At 37.6% G+C, this 17,835-nt stretch overlaps 1 protein-coding gene across 2 annotated transcripts in view; it reads left to right on the plus strand.

Moving 5' to 3' along the window:
- Window positions 1-17,835, plus strand: part of LOC111057861 (dystrobrevin beta) — a 78,280-nt gene that overhangs the window by 58,966 nt on the left and 1,479 nt on the right. The window lies entirely within an intron of this gene.

Genomic DNA, 17,835 nt, shown 5'->3' on the forward strand with positions numbered 1-17,835 from the left:
TGTCGACGCGTGCATCACTAAAGTTTTATCGAACGATGATATAATCGATAGTTTGGTGACAAAAATATCCGATCGACTCAGGAAAGTTATCGATGAGTCAATATCGACTGCACTCAGGGCTACGCGGGAGGAATTAACAGCTTTGAAAGAGAATGTGACAGCTCTTACTGAACAGGTAAAGACTCTTGAAGCTAAGTTACAGCATCGCACTGATGATCTTGAACAATATCAGCGGCGCACAAATCTGAGAGTGTTCGGCATTCCAGAGAAGCCTAATGAAGATACCGATCAACTTGTTCTCGAGGTTTTCAAGAGTAATCTTAAACTGGACACTATGACGGTTGAGCAGATCCAACGCTCGCATAGAGTCGGCAAGAAGCAGCCTCCGGATGCGGGTGGTGTGGCGCGCCCCAGGCCTATCATTGTGCGCTTTGCTGGTTACAGGGAGAGACGGCGAGTTTTCGAGAAGAAAAGGCTGTTGAAGGGCACCAATATTACAATTAAAGAGGACTTGACAAAGTTTCGACTTGAGTTGTACAAGGCAGCGGCGGCGAGATATGGCTTCGCAAATGTATGGTCCAGCGATGGAATTGTAAAATGGATTGTTGGTGACGGTGAGCGAAGGGTTATTCGTTCCGCGGTTAACCTCAGCGATCTCGACTAACTTATTGATTACATTTGATTCATTGAATTGGCTTATATAGACTCATCATTTTGCAAATGTTCTCTCAATTATGGTTTTATTATTTTTTTTCTCTCTCTTCTCAGATGGAGAGACGTGAGTATATATGTATTTAATAATATGCTGGACTTGCTTCTTATTTACTTATTGTTATTTTACTTATCATATTTATTATTTTGCAAATGTTCTCTCAATTATTATGGTTTTATTTTTTTTCTCTCTTCTCAAATGGAGAGACGTGAGGATATTATGCACTTGATGATATGCTGGTCTTGCTTCAGATTTTCTAATGGACCAACTTCCTGAATTAATTATGATAAATAGCACTTATGACGATTAGACCTGACAACTTGCGGTTGATGTTGTATAGCCTATCTTAGTTTGACATCATTGAGATTATTTTTTTTTCCACATTAGGTAACTATATTCTCTTCTGCACTTCGCTTTATTCAAATTATGTTTTTTTACGATTTGTGCTGATAGACTCATTGTACAATTTATCAATACAATCAATCAGGATTTTCCATTCAATTCACGTATCATTTAATTCACGTTTTGTTCTATTGTATAACATTCCAGCAAGACTATTTTGAATATCAGTGACCTACCATATTTTATTTAGTAAAGTTATCTCATCAATCTTTCTTCACGTATTTTTTTTTCTGGCCGTTATCAGTTCTTCGATCTTATGTCATTGCAAAGTTGTTTTTTGTTACTGAATATTTATTAAATGCCCACCAACTACTTATCAATTTATTGTTTTCTGTAAGGATTTTATTATCAGTATTATTTTCTGAAATTCCTTTCAAAGTGGAATAAATATAGATTATAGTATTTCAATTTCTCTTTCAGGTATATATGGATTTATGGCTTACTAAAATGAATTATTTTGATAATATTAATCTATTTATCAATATCTATTTTTAATCGAGGACCCATTTATAGTTAGGCTATGTCTGAGTATTTCATAGTAATGTTGTCGGTCTTTCATATATTTTTATTCATCCATGTATGTACAGTACATATTTTTTAATTGATTATTTGTAAACTTATCATTAGGATATTGGAAATACTGTATAATATGGGCTTATCCTATTCTACTCTCATAGTTTTCTTGATACCCACTAGTTATCATGAATTATTCTCAGTCTACTTAGGAGTCAAATATGACTTACCCCCTGGAGTATTTACTTTTTTTTGTACTTCACGATGATTTTCAATAGTTATGTATGCTTGAGTGTGTGTTGTGTGTGTATGTTTAGCTCGCTATGCCTGTTGTGTTTGCCTTCTGCTCGCTGCTGGCGCGGTCCCGTCGCGACGTGTCGCAGTGGTCCCTGACAGTGCCTCCCCGGGCCGGCGCGCTCCATCATCTCAGGCGGCTTGTGATCTCTCTCAAGCTCTCTCACATTGCTCTGGCTTGCTGAAGGTAGCTCACGTAAATGCCCAGTCGCTTTTGTGTCACATTGATGAATTCAGATCAATTTTTGATTCCCAGTTTATTGATGTGATTCTTGTATCTGAAACTTGGCTGAAGCCACACATAAGTGATAAGAGTGTGGAATTGGATGGCTACGCGCTGTTCAGGAATGACCGTTTGCATAAGGGAGGTGGTGGAGTAGCAGTTTATGTGGGAACTCATCTACCTGTTTCTGTTTTATATGTGTCTGATAACTCAGTAGCGAATGCTTCTGAATTCATGTTTTTGGATGTCTCTGTGAGTGGTGTGCATGTGCTTGTATGTGTTTGTTATAAAGCTCCTGATATTAGATCACTTGCTGAATTTGAGGTATCTATGTTGAATTTGATGACTCACTATAGACATGTCATTGTCATGGGTGACTTCAATACAAATCTACTCGATTTAGCTTCTGTAAATAGTACAAATTTTATTTCAATGTTTAATAGCTGTAATATAACAATATTACCAATGCAGGCGACACACCATACAGCAACTGCAGAAACTTGGTTAGATGTGGTTGCTGTCACTGATGTGAATCTAGTTGCGAAACACGGTCAACTCCCGGCTCCTGGGCTCTCCAAGCATGACCTTGTGTTCTGTGCCTACAGACTGCACCCGCCGAAACCAAAGCAGGAGTTCATCACATATAGAAACTATAGGTGCCTGGATATAAGTGCTTTTATGTTTGATGCTGCCTCTATTCCTTGGCATGAAGTCATTCTCACAGATAATGTCGAGGAGATGGTCGACAGGTTGAACAGTTTTCTACTTCTCTTGTATGACAGGCATGCTCCTATGGTTACAAAAAGAGTAAATAAAAAGCCTGCACCCTGGTTCAGCCAGGAAATTCGTAGATTACAGAAGATGAGAGACGCTGTTCTTCGTAGAGCCAAACGCTCAAAATCTGTGGTGGATTGGGCGGAGTATAAGCGGCTTCGAAACAAAACCCAGCAGGAGATTAGAAATGCCAAGGTCAGGTTCTATTACCACTCTCTTTCTGGCAAGCAGCCTACTAGAACGGTATGGTCGAAATTGAAAAACTTGGGTATTGGAAAATCACATGTTCATCATAATATACCTTTCAATTTGGATGATATCAATGATAACTTTACTGATAATCCTGTTGACCTGTCTGGTGCTCATGACCACTTGAACAGGCTAAGAGCGGCGCCTCATGTAGCTCCTGCTCAGCAGCTCTCCTTTTCTCCTGTGACTGAAGCTGATGTAATGAGGATAATCATGGGAATGACAAGCAATGCAGTTGGAGTTGATTGCATACCTATCAAATTCATCAAAGATACTCTTCCCTTCACCTTGCCTATTCTTACGATAATTTTCAATAAATCCTTGGAATCGTCCTTTTTCCCCTCAATTTGGAAATCAGCCTTAGTCTCACCTCTGCCCAAATGCTCTTCAGTTAAATCATTATCAGATCTGAGGCCTATCAGTATTCTCCCAGCTCTGTCTAAATGTCTCGAGAAACTTGTTCATCAGCAGTTTTCTGTTTTTCTAGAACGTTTTCATCTTCTGTCTACCTTTCAGTCTGGGTTCCGAACACGTCACAGTACGACCACTGCTCTGCTCAAAGTTACTGAGGATATCAGGTCAGCTATGGATAGTAGTCAGGGTACTATTCTGACACTATTCGATTTTTCAAAGGCGTTCGACTGTGTTCATCATCCACTCCTCCTTCTGAAATTAAGAAATCTTGGTTTTGGAGAGGGTTGTGTAAAATGGATCGAGTCTTACTTGTCGAATCGCCAACAGTGTGTCAGGGCCAATAATGAGGTCTCTTCATGGAGAAATGTAACCCGAGGAGTCCCCCAAGTTCTTGGGCCTCTTCTGTTCTCTCTCTACATCGATGACATCGCAAAATGCATAAAACACTGCAAATTTCATCTGTATGCTGATGATCTTCAGATCTATAAACATTTTTCTGCAGGTGAGTCTGATGCATGTGTCGAGAAGATGAATTCTGATATTGATGCTATTAGTGGCTGGGCATATAATCATGCATTGAGATTGAATGAAGGTAAGACACAGAGTATCATTGTGACTCATAACCGATTCAGAGCTCAGAATGTTCCAAGGTTGAGGTTGAATGGCATTGAGTTGGAGTATTCTGAGAGTGTTAAAAACCTTGGTCTTGTTATCTCTAAAACACTCTCATGGCTCAATCAGGTTGAGATTGTTTGTAAGAGGGTGTTTGCTTGCATCCATAGCTTGGAACGATTTGCCCTGTTTCTTCCACTCAACATCAAGATCATGCTGGTCAAGACTCTTGTGCTGCCTCACTTCAGCTACTGCGACACTGTCATGAACGACATGACTGTTGAGCTCTCTAACCGACTGCAGCGTACACAGAACTATTGTATTCGATTTATTTTCAATGCTAGACGATTTGATCATGTTACACCTTTTTATGTACAACTATCTCTCCTAAAATTGAATGATCTTCGTACTTTGCACATATTGACTCTGCTTCACTCAATAATCAAAACCAAATCTCCATCTTATCTGTCTGAGAGCTTCAGATTCCTGTCTGAGATCGGTGAACGTGCAACAAGGCATGGCAACTGCTGCTAGCTTTTCCCATCCATAGAACGACGACTTTTGAGAGATCCTTCACTGTCACTGGTTGTAGGCTGTGGAATAATCTTCCTGCTTCTGTCCGGGCCATTGATGGGCGTGCTTGCTTTGGGGTGGAGGTCAAGCGGATTTTGTTGGCGGGTCTGCGGGGGTAGGGTGTGGTTGGCGCTTGGAACTGGTCTGGTGGGCTGTGTGAATGTTGTATGAATGATTATATTAATAATTCCTTTTTTTTACTATTGTTTCTTGAATTATATCATTGATTTTTTTTTAGTCTAAATGCAGATTGACTGTTTTGTTCCAACTATGTTTCTATTTTGTAGCTATATTATTTAATGTATTTCTATTTATATATTAAGTTACACTGTATTTTTTTTTCAATTGCATTTGTTATGTTGAGGTTGAGTGGTAGAGAGGACTTAAAAGTCCTAACTCCGCCTAATAAAGAATTTTTTCATTTCATTTCAAGTAAGTGAAGCGGCCATGTTTCTGGGTCTATCTGTTTTTATAACTTGACAACAATTGATGATCTGGTCGCACCTATTACAGGGCGTTTGGTGGAGATGACAAGCTTTTCAGGTCTGTAAAAATCACTCTCCTACCGTTTGACTGTGTCTTCTAATAAGTGATCGGAGGTTGAAAATAAAATGATCCTCGTATGCCAATTCTTTCCAGTTTGTTTGTGTCTTATTATAAGTGATCGTAGGTTGAAAATATGTTCATAATACTATGAGGAAATATGTTTGTACGGAATAAACTCCATCTTTTCAATCCTAAGCTACTCCTGTACAAACAGATATTAAAACCGGTATGGACGTATGGCATACAACTTTGGGGGTGTAGCAAACACAGCAGCATCAATGTCATACGATTCAGAAACAGTGGTCTTTATGCACGTCGACCCGGTGTCCACCGAGATCCAGAGACATGCGGAGAGGCACGAGGGGCGACTGCACCAGCATGACAACGTCGAGGCGATCCAGCTGCTAGACAAATGAGGGTTGGAGCGCAGACTCAGCAGGAGGAAACCGTTTGAACTTTGTGTAGTGCTTGGTTCAAGTAGTGTCCAGTGAAAGAGCAGAGCGGTGATTGAGTTGATCTAGCTGTTAGTGCAGTCAATAAGTGTACTTATCAATTCGCTGTTTCATTTTTCAAGTAGTATTCTAGGATAGAAGAAAATAGCACATTAGTCTTTAGACTAGGTAGCTATAGTATTGACAAAAAAAGTTTTCACTAATGATAACCGGTTATTAAAAAAATAACAAAATAGTATGGAAAATAACAGGTGACCGTCCCTGATAATTTCAAAAAAATAAGAAGTGACAGAGATTTTGACTTTACAATGTAAAAAAAACAGGTGACTTTTGCTAGAAAAACAGGAAAAAAACAAGTATGTTGAAATTTACCAGTGATTATGTAACTTGTGACTTTTAAATGGGCCACAGGTATCAGCAAAAACTGAAAGGAGATTTACTTAGTAGATTTGTGATAATCAATTGATAATATATTCAACGATCGTATTACAGGAAACAAACAGTGTCTGTAGAGACTTGGAATCATTTGAAAATCAGCCAAACAGCTTTCTCGTGAATGCTGCTATTAAACTGCCAGCATTAGTGATAAAGTGACAGACTAGTGATATAAGTGACATCATTCAGTATTTCTTATTCATCAAGTGCTTACAGTTTGAATTGAAGTGCATATCACTAGACACCACGCGCATGCGTTATGGTGGAGTAAATTAAAAGACATCCAATTGAGTTGCCAAGTGTTTTAGAAATCCAAGTGTTTTACGGCATCAAGTTTTAGTGTCAGCTACACCGATGCACACTAGTTATGTATTAGTGAAAATGGCTAGAAAGAAGATAAATGAAGGTTAAAGGCTAGGTTAGGAGATATTTTTTGCTTTTAAATGGCAATATACTGGTCTACTGGCAAAATAGCGGTATCCACTGGACTTCCTGAAAGCAACATTGACGAACTGAGAAATTGTCTTGCTAAAGTTGCCTACCCAGGCTGATCCTTGATCAACTGATATCTTGATGAAGTGAATGTTACCCTTGTAAACAAGCAATCTTCAATAGATAATCTGCCATGCTTTAGTTTTGATTTCTATTGAAAGATTTTAAAAGGTTATTCCATATGAGGTTCATTTTTTCAACCTCCGATCACTTATCATGACTTAGATTAGCGGAAGGGGGGTTATTCTCACAGAACTGAACAGCGTGTCCTCTCAACCAAACGCCCTGTGATCGGTGCGGAAATATACCGTCGAGTTAAATACCCAGAGACATTACCACCTCAATTGAGTCTACCGCCAAGTGCTAGTTGCATAGCAACTATTATTCGTTTTTGCAAGCAAAGGGAAATAGTTCAGCATTAAATTTTGAAAGAGGATTCAAGTTTCTTCAGCATTAATCATTGAAAGAGGATTCAAGTTTCCGAAGAAATCTTTATGATTGATGAGGTTGTCCTTGAATTGTGCCAGAAAATAGATGACGTCAGTGAAATGACTTCTGGAATCGTTGTGATACTTGACAACTCGTCCTCACAGTGCTGGTGCAACCAAACTAAATCTTCAGTAAATCAAATAGGGTATTTTCGATCACCATCCATACAAACCTGACTCGGTCACTAGTAACTTACATCTCTTCCCCAAACGTAGGACATGACTTTGAGGGCAGCACTTACAAATTCACGAGGAGCTCCAAAACTATGTCATAGCCCAATTTAAATCATTTGGCGTTAACATATTTGGAACAGTGTTTTGGTAGGCTGGTCAACTGGTATGACCAGTGAGTATAGAATGTAATAGAGCAGCCTTCCCGTAGAGTGGAGCGTGCTCGACCCACCAACTCTCTGGTTGGGTAGGTACCTCACCATAGCCGTCTCGAGGCGTTATATGGCAAGCGTTACGGAAATCGTCCATACCACTAGTTCTAATACGAATATTGAAACAAAAATAATGTCCATGTCTTCCTCACATTATCTCCTACAATTAATATCATACCTTTTTATTTTATCTGCAACTGAAATTGAAATTTATTCATAACACTGACAATTTACAAACAAAAATAAATAAACTTAACAAATCAGTACAATAATTTTGTACAAATAAAAACTAAAATACATAATAAAATATTATCTTCGAATTCTATTTATATAAATGAAAATAATTAAAAACTAACAAAAACATTATGTAACGTCAGAGTTATGATTAAGGTACTTCATAAGCTATTAGCTGAGTTGAAGTTACCTACTCTGAAAATTAAACTATATGACATTTGCAAGAGACAGAAGCCTCCAAAAAAAATTTAACAGAAAATCTTTGTCTATTCACAGAAAACGAATTGGAAGGAGTGAACATTACAGAAATTATTTATAGAAACCAAAAAGTATAATACAATTCTAGGAAAATAAATTAAGAAGAATTTGAGGATATATACATTTATATATTAATATATGAACTAATGTAATAATATATTAATGAAAAAAATAAAAATTCTGAGACAGAAAAATTATTAGAACCCTAGGAAGCAATAGTAGAAATTCCCAAAAGAATGTAAAAACGAATTCATGTGAAAAAGAACTCCTCAATCTCATCAAAATCGAAATTGAATAAAAAGTGCTTCAATTTCTTCAAAAATGTTACCAGTGAGCCTGTAATATGTATAGGTAACTTATTAAAGGAATTTGTAGCACTGTAATCGTAAAACCGTTTGAAGGCTTCACATGAAAGGTTTGCAAGAACAACCAAATTTCTGTCTCTCAATCTGTTTGAGAAAACTGAAAACTAAGGCATTCTCTGTTATCTGACCACTTCTTGAAAAGAATATTCTCAAGACCCTGAACATATATAAATGCCTTAAAGGCAATATATCCAAGGCCTGGAAGTAGGGAAATAAATGAGCTCTCCTATGTAATGATGTAATCATTCTAATCAATCTTTTTTGTGCAATAAGTATAGAGTTTAAATTTGTTTTATATGCACCCCCCCCAACAGCTTAGCCCATATTGAAGCTTGCTATTTGCAACAGAGAAATAAACAGATCTCAGAATTTTTCTAGGGCAAATGAATTTCAATAAATAAAATTTACGAAGCATCATATTCATGTGCTCTTTGAGTGATTGGATGTGAACCTTCCAATTGCAGTTCTCATCAAGCTCTAAACCAAGATATTTGATATTTTGCACTTGATCTATCTTTACACAAGATGTACAGAATTCATTATGATTAGATAGGCAGACACCACATTTGAATAGTACGGGAACCTGCTGGATGGGCTTTGATCTCAAAGAAAAACGAAAAAATTTGGTTTTAGTACTTAGAGTCAACCTATGCACTGAGAACCAAATTTTCATCTAATCTAAGTCACTTTGCATCTTAGAAGTTGCCGTATAAATTTATTTTTAACAATACAGCAGAGCCGTATCATCCGCAAAACAAGTTACTGTTCCACTCAGATTACTTGCACATAATTTATTTAACTACACCAGGAATAAAATTGGTCCCAATACCGAGCCCTGGGGTACCCCACATGGGATGGGGGGCTCAGAACAAGAACATGAAATAAAAGCTCAGAACATTCTTAACCCGAACACACTGGCTTCTGCCCACCAAGAAACTTTTGAACCAGAGCAATGCCTCTTATTCCAGCCTCCCTCAATCTATGCAAAAGAATGTTATGGTCCACAGAGTCAAAAGCTTTAGTTATATCAATGAACAGGCCCAAGACATTTAAGTTTTTGTTTAGCCCATTGAAAATTCCTGAACAGAAAGATAACAATGCATCCTCTGTACATTTCTTCTCAATAAAGCCATATTGGTTCTCACTCAGAAAATTATTTAAATTGAAAAGTTTTTGAATTCTTGCTTTAACTATTTTTTCTATAATTTTCGAGAACACAGATAATAGTGAAATAGGCCTATAATTATTCAAATCCATGCAATCACCTTTTTTAAATAATGGGATGACTACCGCCCTCTTCAAGCATGCGGGAAATATATATATATATATATATATAATATATATATATATATATATATATATATCGTATTGCTTGATGTTGAAGGTGCATATATATTTTGTCGATCATGATTTAAATTTATAATTACAAAGAAATGTCTAGGTTTTCTACCCACGCCTTAGCGTGGTCCACCATATTGAAAATATCTCCAAATGTTCCATTGAAGGCTCTGGGGCTTGCATTTATTAGGTGGTCGATGTTCTGCACAGCAGCACCACAGTCACAAAGCTGGAGAATCAACCTTCCCCATTTGTGTAGCAGGTTAGCGCATGTGCCATGCCCAGTAATTAGGTGATTTCGACGAAGCCAGGTGCGGCGAGGTAGCTCAAAAACATTGAGTCTCAGTGTTGGATTCTCAGGCTTGAAAGGTGCTCTCAAAATACATTCCTCCCACTCTCTTTTCCAGTTGCTTGTTTGGCTGAATGAGGAGTCTGATAGCTCTTTAGCTAACTTTCAAGGGGGCTTTCTTGAAGGATTCTTCCTGTGTGTGCTTCTATATATTGATGAATGGGGAGATGAGGTTTTCCCTGTAGAGTTGACCATGTTCTCAGTAAAGCACTCATTCTTCTTATGTGTGGGGGGACAATGTTGCTTAGAACCGGCAGCCATTCCACTGGAATAGACTTCAAGGTACCAGTTATTATATGCATTGCCCTGCGCAGCTGAGTGTCAACTTTGTTGGTATGGCTACTCCTAGCCCATACTGCACTGCAATATTCACCAGGTGCAAAGACAAGTGATAGGGCACTAGTGCGCAACACATTTGCAGAAGAACCCCATGTAGTGCCAGCTAGCCTGCTAATCAGGTTGTTTCTTGTCTGGAGTTTTTTAGCAGCCTTTTCTAGGTGTTTCTTGAAAGTGAGGGTCCGGTCTAGTGTCACACTAAGATATTTGGGTGATTCCACGCACTTAAGCAACTGCCTCCTGAAATGGATCTTTGGCACATAACGGGCATGCTTGTTGTTCAGATGGAATGGTGTTATAACCGTTTTGTCAGGATTGGGTTTTAGCCTCCATTCCTCAAAAAACTTATCCAGCCTATCAAGGTCTCCAGTTAAATCCAGTTCAGCTTCACCAAATCTACTTCTCCCAGAAAGGAGTGCTATGTCATCTGCATAAGTGAACACCTGGTACTTTAACTCAGGCAGATCAGCTATGTATAGGTTGAAAAATATTGGTGCCAGTACAGAGCCTTGTGGTAATCTATTTGATAGCCTTCTCCAGCTACTTTCGCTTCCTGAAGAGAACACCTTGATGTACCGGTTGCTGAGGATTTCACCAATGATGTTAATCATTTTGAGGCTTGGGACAATCCTTGAGATTTTGAGAAGGAGGCCCTTTCTCCATACGGTGTCATAGGCCGCAGATAAGTCCAGGAATGCAGCAATGCTTTTGTCACCCTTGTCAAAGCCAGTTTCAATTGCAGATGTCAGAGCCAGCACCTAGTCCTCACAACTTCGCCCTGGCTGGAAACCAGCCTGAGTCACTGGGACAACAGTATTGATAATCGGCTGTTGATAAACTGCACAGAGTTAAGGAATAGGATTGTTCGCGTCACACGTTTTGTATTACAAAGAGCAATCATTTATGCCAGCCAATCGAACACCAAACTTGGCAGAAGGTGCGATCATGATTAAAACAAATGCGGGAAATTCACCACTTTCAAAACTTAGATTGATCAAATGAGCTAGCACAGGACTTATGAATTCACTGGAAAGTTTAACGATAAACGCTGATATACGATCATTTCTTTTTACTGTATTTGATTTTGCAGAAGCATCAAAGACAACACGAAGTTTAGTGGTGGTAGAGTCTGGTTTGAAGACTGGGTGATGCGGAATATGATATTTTGTAGCGTCATGAGATGGTGGTGCCAACGACATATGACCAAGATCAATATATTCGTCCATGAAGGCAATGTACTGTCTTTCCAATTCAAGGTTAGACGACAATCTTTTTTCCAATGAATAAAACCTATTCAGTGCCTGATAGTATGACGAACCAAGAGTATGAAATGAATCGTTTCAAAGTCGTTTCTGATGGACAACTTGAGCGCGTTCTGAAGTTGGAATATTCTTAAATATGTTGCAATTGAAAACATAATGTGTGGTATTCTGACAAAATAAACAGCTGGTAGACCTATTGAACATGGTGGGTTGGTTCGAATTGGAATTGAAATTAGCATTTCCAAATTTAGATTGCATGGGGGGCTTAACAGCAGAAGGTTGATTAGTGACATTGTTGCGCGAATTGATTTGAGAGGCATTGTTATTAGCGAACGAGACAGCATGAGAAACCTTATGTTGCGATTCAAGAAAATCCCAAAGATGAGAAATATTCAATTGTTTTTTAGTAGAAACAAAACGCTCCCAATCCCTAATTGTGGGGGTGTCAAAACGTGAGACAGTAACTGACATGAAAATTAGATCTTTGACAGGAATACCAAGTGACAAGTTTTCGAGGGCAGAAATGTTAGTTTTTTGATTATCTATGAAAATACGCCAGGATTGCGCTGAGCGGCTATCCAATTTGGGCGGGTTCAAAATAGCATAGATGTGGGTTTCAGCGATAAGCAACGAATTATCATACCATTGTGTAAGTAAATCCCAAGCTACAGAAAAATTCCCAGAAGGAGAGTTTGCAATTCGATTGAGAGCTTCTCCTGACAGGACTTGACGGAGGTAATGGTACCTGAGGATATTGTCTAACAACTTATTATTAATGATCAAACTAGTGAAGGTCGATTTGAAATTCAACCATTGGTCAAAACTTCCATCAAAAGTAGGAAGTGGAATATCAGGAAGATGAGCGCTAAAGGCTTGGTGCGTCTCTGGTTGTGGTTGCACATTAGAATTTTGGGCAGTAGAAAGTAAGTTGTTTTCACATTCAAAGTTACGCATGACAGAAGATATTCTCGAAAAAAGATTAGTGAATTTCGTACGAATAGTATGAGTTAAATTAAAATCCAATTCAATATTCAAAGATTCCTCTCTTTCAAGACATGCATGATACCTCTCTTTGAGAAAAGTTACTTCTTTTTTTAGATGTTCAATAGCAAAATAGCCATCTTGATGTTGTACATCACATAGATTGCAATCATTAAGGATGAGGTCAAGTTGACCATCAATAACATTCAAAGGTCTAAGGTGAGGCGCTTGAGCAACTTGAATTGGATGAGCAGAATCTTCAATTGATTGAATGTCTGCCACATTGGCAATAGGATCAGCTTGATCATTCATGGTTGATTTTACAAATTTCAAAAAATGCAATAAAATTACTATTGATAGCAAAAGGTCTCAAGTAGATCAATAAAATTGTGATGAAAATTCAGATTACTAGAATATGAGTAACAATACTGGCAAATGACTCTAAATCTCCATCATGAAAAAAATACAGAAATAGTAAAATTCAATAATTCTACGTAAATGACAATAATTACAGAAAAAATATTGAATGACACAGATATATTTACGCCGATTTCCAGTGGATCCAGGTAAGAGAAAGGCGCACACACTAGTGCAGACAATGAGCTGATTCAATGCTTTTCTGAGCAGAGTGGAATCCACGGAGGTACAGGTCGGCACAGCAGTCTATCATGAGAATCAGTGAGAACACCTTAGTTACTGAAAATGACAAGGTACATTTATTAATATAGTGCTTAGACTGATTATGCTAGCTAATAATAGTAAGACTGGGACACTACAAAGATTACCTACCTAGAGTGGGCAAAAATAACCTGATCTGACAGAGGTTTTCAAAATTGACATTAAAGGGGTTTTGCCAGTGTTCCAATAGGTCAATGGCCTTGATCCGGCCAATCGGAGGACCAGAAGAACACTTATGGTGAGTCTCGTGGCAGGTTGGGTCCTAAAGCCAACCTAATTTGAGTGGAATGTATGGGGGGGAAACAGAATTTGATAAAAGAACTAATACTTGTCTAGTTCTTGCACCACAGACCCAACAAAGTGCCAAATTGAAATATTACAACTGTTATACAATTTGTAATTAACTCTGGAAGCTAGAATGTTTGAAAAGAATTGTAACTGTAAATCTAAAAAATGTAATAGTTCTAAGTTGATACCTGTGATAATGATTTTTCTAAATAAAGGCAAAGTTGTACAGAAAAAATGACTGATTTTATTTTGCCTTTTTGTCATAGGCTTAGAATAGTTCACAAATGACAAAATGTTTACTGATGATGGAGATATAAAAAAGGGCTGATACAATAATACAATAATGATTATGGATAAGTTTTCAATGTAAGTTAATATAATTTAAATACAGAAGAAAGGGTAGAAATATTACACAGTATTGATGATTAGAATCAACCATGGATCATCAATAAATTCAGAATAAATCTCAACAAATCATAACAATACTTCGTATTATGTGAGAGTACACCAGAAGCAACTTGGCTAATGTGTAGAACAGAGCAAAGACAGCTATACTGTCTGATTTAAAATGATTGATAATTAAAGTGAAAACGTTGAAAATTCCTAGAATCATACATATACAGAATTACTAAATGTGACTTCAAATACTTGAAGTGGCAAAATTGTTGCACAACAGACTTCCAATGTTGTGGTAAAAGGAGAAAGAGACTCATGAAAAAGGGGTAAGAAGAAGTTTCAATGTAACAAATAAGTAGCAATTTAAAAACAGAATTAAAATATGAATATTAGAAATACCTCTGTGTAAAATGGGCCAAAGAATAAATCTAAAAATATTGAAAGTAACAAAAAACTCATCTGATAAACATCGTTGCAAGTCAGGCCATCTAACTTGTTCCTGGGAGAGCGCGTGAGACACACACCAGTGACTCGGACCTGGACATGTAGCAGGGCACCTTGGATGCAATCAGTGAGAGAAGGGGAGACCAATGAGAAGGACACCAAAGACTGATGAAGCAGAACTCTGATGACCGATGAGATGAGCTCCGTCGACCGAAGAGAAGAGCGCCAAAGACCGATGAATGACCTCAGAGTGGATACACAGGATCCAGGGTGGACCGACACACGAAATTTGTAGTTGTAAGTTGGAATGGCACAGTGCCAGAGTTCAGAACATATGCAAAATGTGAGGTAGTGGTGGCAGTTAGCACAAACTAGAAATGTCCATCACAATGGTGAGAATAATTTGAATTGATTTGATACAGTGGAAAACAATTTGAAAACAGAAAGTTCTGAGCACATTTGATAAGCCAGATCACTGGATGCACACAGAAATTGCACACAAGCAAGAATAGAGTTTATGAAACTTGAGGTTGGCAGCAAGGCTACTTTTCTGATTGGTTGAGAACTGGGTTAGTATACACCCACAAGATCTACAATCTTGGAACTAGTAGAGCGGCGGATCTTCAATCCTGATGCTGAATGCGGCGGACACGGTGTCCTGATGCAGAGAGGTAGTATTGTGGCCTACAAGTCACTGTGACTTGTAACCGAACCAATCAGACAAAGTGCCAAGAGAGAAAAAATTGAACTTACATTAAAATACTCACGAATACAATTTTTTAGTGTTCATAATAATTTATGATGGCAGGAAACATTTGAATTTTGAAGATAAAGTTTGTGGAAAATTAGTTCTGCTAAAGCCAACAAGGTTAGCTTTAGGAACGACGAAGAAATTTTGGACAGGAAAAATCCCACAAAGAAACTTATTTGCACATAATGAATAGGAGAACTTGGAGAACACTTTAAAACATTAATTTCAGGTGAAAAGATAAAATTTGCTACATATTTGAAGAAATGAGAAGAGAAGCCTTGAACAGGCAATTTTCTTGGAAAGCGACAAGAACGGAAGTGTCTATCAATCGTACCCACCAAAGGCCGATTGAGGTATTGAAAATAAAAATGACACAGAACCAATGCAAAATGGCTTGAATAATTGCAGAATATGACAAAAACTGCAATATAAATTACTAGAACAATGAAATGAATAAAATACATCAGAAAATCACATCTTAAAATCTACAAAATTAGAAGTAGACAAAGTGTGTGAATGACAACTAGAACTAACAAACAACTAGCGTCAGAGCGGACAACTTACGAACTAAAGGAGCTTGACGCCAGAATTCAAAGACCAAAGTCTGTATGACTGAGTTTTTACAGTCTGAAAGGGAATTTAGAGTGTCCATAGATGTTATCCTTTTCACCTGTGATCCCTGCTCCTTTCTCATAAGGATGTGACCATTCTGCACCCAGAGATATGCGTATCCTTTATCCTTCTTCATCTGTCGCGCCGCTGTGTACAGCTTTTTGTTACCTGGACTCAAACACTCGTGTATATAAACTGGCTGTTCTGGAACCTTGAGACCCAAGTGACGAGTAGAAAAATTTCTTTTCACTTTTCTCTTGTGAATTTCACTATGATACCAGTCGGACGATTACTGCCTTGCATCTTTTTCAGGTGATGACAGACATCAATGTTCTCTCGTTTTATATCTTAATCTATATATATATACACGAGAATTTTTGGGGGCATATATATATATATATATATATATATATATATATATATTATATATATATATATATATATATATAGTATATAGAAATCTACACATTTCTCAAAACTTCATAGGTGTCTTCTCCGGTCGTTTCAGGAACACCAAAAATTTCAACAGTGTTCATTCGCATATACTGTTCGATGTGATCAACCCTATCCTCTAAATCCTTGACCTTTTTTTTTTTAATTCACATTTTCCTGCGTAAGACTTTCAATAACCTTCAAATACTTAGCAAGTTTACTCGATTGTTCCACAATCAATTTATTCTGGTCCTCAATTTTATTATGAGCGAACTCGAAAGATTTGTTGAGCTGTTCTTCCATCCTCTTACGATCTTCTCGAGCCTCTTCCAGCATAAAAATGACCTGGGAATGGTTAGCTTTCCCATCCTCGGCCGCCGAGCCGATACTGCTGCCATGCTTCTCCTCCTAGACTCTGAGCATGTTGGGCAACGCCAAATTTGTTTTTGGGCTGATACATACTCGATATCCGCTTTGGACATATTTACACAGTTTCCATGACACGGTCTATTACAATCACTGCAAATAATTTTAGCATTACGTGTTGATACTGAATTTTTACAAACAGTGCACTCAGACATACTGTTAACTTGGGAAAGCAAACTTAACGGGGGAAAATATTCACGTATTTCACTGAAAGATGTTTTGTCGAAAAAATTAACCTGTTTCACTGAATTTACACCGTATTTCACTGACATATGTTTTGTCTAAACGAGTCACCAGAAATAAACACTCCGATTGATTTGAACACAAAGTGACAAAGTTCAACTACTGATAAGGGAGCAATTGTCTCTACCGACCGACTCTTGCAACGTCTTGCAACTGTTCGATAGTTATCAGTATGCAAGCTAAAATAGTTTGATATTCAACGTTTGTTGAATTATCTTCAATAAGTTATTATGCAAGCTTTAAACAACAAAATGTTACCAATAAAACTTCTAGTACACAGAAAGACCTTCAAATTGTGATGAAATCATACGTATTTGATCATCACAGAACAACAGATTATGCATTCAAACGAAACAAATAGTTAGTGATGGATCACTGTGACTCTGCTCTAAAACTACACTTGGCTTGCAATCATATTATAAAACTGTGAAAATACATATACTGTATAATGTAGCCTAACCTAAGCTTAGTTACATTTGAAGTTCCAGAAATATGATGTATCCTGACCATCACGCTCATTAATTCGATGATTTTTTCTAACAGACTTTATTTACATATAAATGATTACACTACTTTTACAATGAACACATTATTTACTCTCCACGATATCCATATTTTCATATCATAGCTATCCATATCTATATAGTTACATAGCAACTATATGCTATGTAATATAGCATATAGGTCAAGCACGCTCCTGCTCTGTATCCAGCTATGAGCAAGGCAGCTCTATTACATTCTATACTCACTGGGTATGACCAGTAGACCTGGTATGACAAATGCCTTAATCTTCATGGCGATTACGTTGAAGAAAAATCATATGTATAAGTAACTTTTCGGGATTATTTAATCTAATCCCGAAAAGTTACTTATACATATG

The sequence above is a fragment of the Nilaparvata lugens genome, chromosome X (assembly GCF_014356525.2).
Source record: "Nilaparvata lugens isolate BPH chromosome X, ASM1435652v1, whole genome shotgun sequence".
NCBI lineage: Eukaryota > Metazoa > Arthropoda > Insecta > Hemiptera > Delphacidae > Nilaparvata > Nilaparvata lugens.